The sequence below is a fragment of the Petaurus breviceps genome, unplaced genomic scaffold (assembly GCF_028583685.1).
Source record: "Petaurus breviceps papuanus isolate PSGF00001 unplaced genomic scaffold, PetGlider_PUasm1.0 558, whole genome shotgun sequence".
In the NCBI taxonomy this organism is placed as follows: Eukaryota; Metazoa; Chordata; class Mammalia; order Diprotodontia; family Petauridae; genus Petaurus; species Petaurus breviceps.
The window spans coordinates 240,312-246,321 of record NW_027186376.1 but is presented as its reverse complement, the minus strand read 5'-3'; positions in this window follow the sequence as shown (position 1 = coordinate 246,321).

Here is a 6,010-nt window from a genome sequence, read left to right as displayed (position 1 = left end):
TCTATCTATCTATCTATCTATCTATCTATCTATCTATCTATCTATCTATCTATCCATCTATTTTTTGTGGTGGAAAAGAATTGGAAGCTAAGGGGTGACCGTGAATTGGGGAATGACTGAATAAATGATGCCTTATGAATGTGATGGACTACCATTGTGTTGTAAGGGATGGTTTCATAGAGACCTAGGTAGACATGGATGAACTGATGCCCAGTGAGTGAGCAGAACCAGGCAAATAATTTATTCAGTAACGACTCAGAAAGGCTTAGAAACTGGTCAGTTCAGTGATGAGCCCAGAGGATGGGAGATGAAGTAGGTTACTCACTTCCTGTCAGAGAAGAGAGAAATTTGAGATTCAGAACAGGGCATTAGTAATGAGCATTTCTTTAGTTCTGTAAGGTTTGAAAAGTACTTTATATAATTTTTTTTCTTAAAATAACCTTGTGAAGTAGGTTCTGTCATTATCCCCATTTGACAGATAAGGAAACTGAGGCCCAGAGATGTCATGACTTACCCAAGGTCACATAGGAAGTAAGAATCAGGAGAAGGATTGAAACCCCAGTCCTAGCTCTTCAGTGCTCCCCTGGTGTCTACTATGTAACATTGCCCATCCTCATTTGGCCTAGGCTCTCACCATGCTGGTCACCCATGCCTGGACACATTCCACTTTGTCAACATCCTTCTCGAAATTCAGCGCCCAGAACTAAACATAATGGCCCCCTCCTTTCCCAGGAGCCTCTCCATTTCCTCCCCATCCTTCAAGGCCCCATTCTCCCCACCACTTCCATCATGCTTTCCTGATCACACCAGGTCCTTTTAGTACAGACTGCCTGCTATGATCAGTCATCTTTCTTTGCTGTTTTGTTTTCCTAAATTGTCTCTGAGCAACTTGAATGGTGTTTCCTATTCTCCATAGCTGGCTCCTTTGGGTAGATTGTTCGCCCAGGCCTTTAAAAGACTACATGCTGGGGATGGTATAAGAAAGCATTCCTGGTAAGGCTGGACTGCCTGCCTGCTGGGGTCCCTTCTTGTTCCAAGGGTCCTGGCAGCTAGCCTTGGCTCCCTCCCAACCTCTGTCAGGTCTCACTGGATTGAGCCTTCGGGGTCCTGTTTGACATTTGACAATACCAGGCAGGTGGAAACTAGTCCTGTTTGGGAACCACCGCCTTCTCTTTACATCCCCCTCCTCCATCCCCAAATTCCTGGCCCTCCCAGAGTCTGGAATCCCATTTCTTTCAAATGTCCCAACACCCCCACACCACCAGCCGCCAGTGGGACATCCTGGCCTCATTGTTCAAGCCAGGAAGCCAGGCCCAGCCCATGCACAGGGTCCCTGGGGAGAAAGGTTCCTTCTCAAAGCACAAGACAAGCCTAAAACCTGCTCCCTGACTCAGTCTGAATGGACTGAAGGACTGAGGGCAAAGTGCTGGCTCTTTAAGATGCAGCAGGGATGCAGTTGCAAAGGATTGTTACTGTTGTGTGTGCAAGGGGGGGGAGGTGGTGTGTGACAGACAAGGACAGCAATAAGGACTGATGGGGCTGGGGTCCTGGAGATTGCTTAGTTTGACACATCTCCCTACAAGGAAGCCTTTCTAGATCAAGAGGGTACCACGGAATGTCAGAGCTTATTAGAAAGAATTTCAGATGCCATCTCCCATCTCCATACCTTTGCACAGGCTGCCCCTGATGCTTGGATTGCCCTTTCTCTTTAAACTCACCTCTTAGAATCCCTGGTGTCCTAATTTCAGGTCAAACAGCACCCCTGCCAGGATGCTTTTCCTGATCTTCCCAGCTACCAGCATCTCCCTTCCTCTGTCCCTCCCTCCAATTACTTTATACTTACTATACCTATAATCTATATTTAAGTACTTATCAGCCTACATGATGTTCCCCTTAATAAGATTCAAGAGCATGGGGTGTTTAATTTTTGCCTAGGACAATGTCTGGCATGCAGCAGGCACTTAATAAATGTTTAATTAATTAGTCAGTAACTAATAAATATTGATTCATTAATTCCTCACCACTCTTGTGGACTATTTCTGTCGATTTCCAATGGGTTTCCCTGCCTCAAGTGTCTCTCTTCCAATCTGTCCTCCAAATAGACACCTAAGCAATCTTCCTGAGACCCCGCTCTGATCACACCCCTCCCCCTGCTTTGCCTTCAAACCTCCCCATTGCCTGCTGACTAAAGTAAAAATTCCCAATCCTGGTATTCAGAGACCTCTGTAATCAGACTGAATAGATGACAGCAGACAGAGATGGGGTGGGGGCAGAATCCACTCCAAGTGTGAAAGTCCGGAAGCAGTCAAGACCAGATTGTCATGACATACAATTGTGATGGAATAGTATATATACTATAAGACAAGATGATCAGGATAGTTTCAAAAACGTAGGAAGATTTACATGAACTGATGCAAAGCTAAGTGAGCAGAACCAAGAGAACATTGTACACAGTAAAGGCAACATTGTAACAATGATCAGCTGCAAAGGATTTAGCTACTCTGATCAAGACTGTGACCCAAGATAATTCCAAAGGATCCACAATTAAAAATGCTATCCATCTCCAAACAGAGAACTGATGAACTCTAAGTGAAAATTGAAGTCTACCATTTTTACTCTCTTTATTTTTATTGTTTTATTCTGTTTATGTTTTCTTTTGCAACATAGTTAATATGGAAATGTGCTTTATATGACTTCACATGTATAATCTGATATCAAATTGCTTGCCTTCTCAAGTAGGGAATTGGAAAGAAAGGGAGAGAATTTGAAAAATCAACATTTTAAAAACGGATAAAAAAATTTACATGTAATTGGGAAATATTTAGCAAAATAAAAATAAATTTTTAAAAAGTGAGATAGTCATTTGCTTGGAATGCAAAATTGCATGATATGAAATACATGATGTCTTGGATAAGGCTGTGAAGGCAAATTAGAGTCTGATTATAGAGGGGGAGAATCCCCATTGTTCCTCCCTCCTTTCGACTTTGCTCTTTCCCTGTGATTATTGGGTGGTTTTTGGTGAGTTTTTGTTTTTGCATCAGAATTTTTGAATCATTCTTTGTCATTCTTCTTCTGGTATATCTGAAATTCATAATGAAAGAAGAACAAGGCAGACATCTGGAGAAGCCACAAATGGCTAGAGTTGAGAGGCAAGCTCTTGTATTCTGTTGAATCATGATCAAGCCTAGTACCTCCTGAATTCTGTTGCAAAGAGATGAGTTTGACTTGTTCCCAGTCTCCTAGGGAAAGCAGGGCATCACCCCTGCTCCCAGCGCTCCCTTGAAAGGCTGGTGCTGTGTCCCACCTGGCTCACAGACCTCCCTGTTGAACAAATAGCTTAGGGATCATAGCCAGAGACCTCAGGGGGCCTCTGGCCCTTGAACTGGAATCAATCGCCTCTACAAAATTCCCTACAAGTAGTCTTCCAAACTTTGCCCAAAGACCTCCAGAGAGGTTATTCCACCTCTGGACAGCTCCTATTGTTAGAAAGCTTTTCATAGACATTAGATTATAGCTCTAAAGCTGGAAGAGTCCTTAGAAGACCTCAAGTCCAACCCTTTCATTTTACAGATGGGGAAACTAAGGCTCAGAGATGAAATGACTTGCCTCCCATGGGTAGCAGTTCCAAGAAGTAGAATGGAAATTTGAACTCATTTACAACACACTGCCTCAATCATACCAACCCCCAACTGGCTTCTCTAGTGCTATCTTTCTACCCCATGCCCTCTCATCATTCCTAATATTGATCCCTGGGACCAAGCAAAGCAAGTCATATCTCTTTTCTAACTTCTGTTTGCCTCAGTTTCTTCAACTGTAAAATGGGGGTAACAATAGCACTTACCTGCAAAGAGGATCAAATGAGTGTTTAGCGCAGTGCCTGGCACATAGAACACACTTAAAAGCTTGTTTCTGTTCTTGCTTCTTTGATGCTTAAATAGCTAAAGAATGGGAGGAGGAGGGGAGAGATTGTCTTCCCCTCCCCCTGCCTCTGTTCTCTGCTTCTGGTCTACTTGAGTGACCTTATGGGCCAGGGTGGAGTGAGGCCAGTGGCTTTCCATGGCTGGTGACCTTTCCTGGGCACAATGGCTGCTATTGAAGGCTTCCTCCACAGCCGACATGGGCAGCTGGCCGATGGTGGCGGCAGAAGGGAAGGGGGGGTGGTCTTGCTGCTGGCACCAAAAGGTCTCTCCTCTCAGGCATCCTGGATGCCTGGGCAATACACACTGACCCACTTTCCTCCCTCTATAGGTCTACCAATGGCCATGAGCTTAAAGATGCTCTGAATGAATAGGAGATACTATGTCAACCCTACCTAACCAGCTGGTGTCAAGGTGGGTGGGAGCCTGCCTGCCCGACACCTGCTCCTCCTATCACCATTACTGGATCTGGGACAGTGGGGCTCCACCCAGGGGCCCTCTCAGAATTCAGTCTCTTTGATTTCTGCTGTCCACTGAACACTGCAAGCTAGAAGGATGTGCCCTAGACATCTCACGTCCAAGTAGGACAAAGGGATGAAATCAAAAGAACACAGGCTCGTGGTTGGTTGACATGATGTCAAAGCTTGCCTCTGACATTTGTGTCCCATAGCAACATCACTTCCCCTCTCTGGCCTCAGTTTCCTCCTTCCTAAAATGGGAACAATACCCACACTAATTCTCAATTGATCATCAGGCTGTTGTTGTAACCCAGAACACATTAAATAAATGCTGACTGAGTCAATCAGTGTTTGCTGAGCATCTATGATGTTCTGAACCCTGGCCTTGGTACTAGAGGAGAAGGATCTCCAGCTGGGCAGAAGGACCTGAAGAAAGGAAACACTGGACCACGTAGAATACGGCCAAGTGCCGTATCTGGGGAGCAAGCCCCTCTACTAGATTGTCTACTTCTGGAGAGAAGGGGCTTTGTTCATTCCACAGTCTTCCCTCTGGCAACTGGAGAGACCTGAAAAAATGTTTGTTGATCTGGCTTAGGGACTGAGAAGTGAGATGTGTGGATGGGGGTGAAGGACAAGCAGAGAGAACAAGTTGTGAGGGAGGGCATGCAACTATAATGATCCCATTTTCTGGATGAGGAAATTGAGACCCAAAGAAAAGAGGGTCACACAGTTAGGTAAAAGTGGGTGTGGAGGGTTTCTTGGAGAGCACTTGAGATGGATTTTGGAAGAGAAGGATTTATGTGTGTGTATGTGTGAGTGTGTGAGTGTGTGGGTGTGGGTGTTGGAAAAGAACAAGGAGGCTTAGGCACACCTAAAAGTAAAAAAAAAAATTATTGCTATTTTTGGTTTCCCAATAAAGTCTTTCCCTTACCCAAGTAGCCATCCCTCATAAGACTCATCCCATTACTAGAGTCTAGATGGCTTCTTTGCATCCACGGTCTCCTCTGATTGGTGCGTTCCTCCCTGGAACTTCCACTGAAGAAAGTACCCACTCCTACCATGGCCCCTGTACAGCCCACAACTCCATGCACTACTTCTCCCCCTTGCTCCTCCCTCCTCCTATCCCTCCTCCCCCATCTTGTATGGTCTGGCTTCCCCTATTAGAATGGAAAATTCTTGAGGGCAAGGACAATTTTTTCGCTTGTATTTGGATTCTCAGCACTTAGCACAGTGCTCGGGATGTAGTAAGTGCTTAATAAAGGCTTTCATTATCTGTCTATCCACTTATGTATCTATTTATCTATCATCTATTTATCTGCTGTCTGTCATCCAACTGCCTAGCTATCTTCTACCCATCCATCCATCCATCCATCCATCCATCTATCTATCTATCTATCTATCTATCTATCTATCTATCTATCTATCTATCTAATCGATCTAATCGATCGATCTATCGGTCTAATCTATCTTATCTGTCTGTCTGTCCGCCCATCCGTCCGTCTGTCTGTCCATCTGTCTGTTTATCCATCTATCACTTACCTCTTATCCAACTACACATCCATCTCCTTATCTATCTGCCATCTATCTTCAGCTATCTGTCAGCCAACTGCCCATCATCTCTTTATGGATCTACCT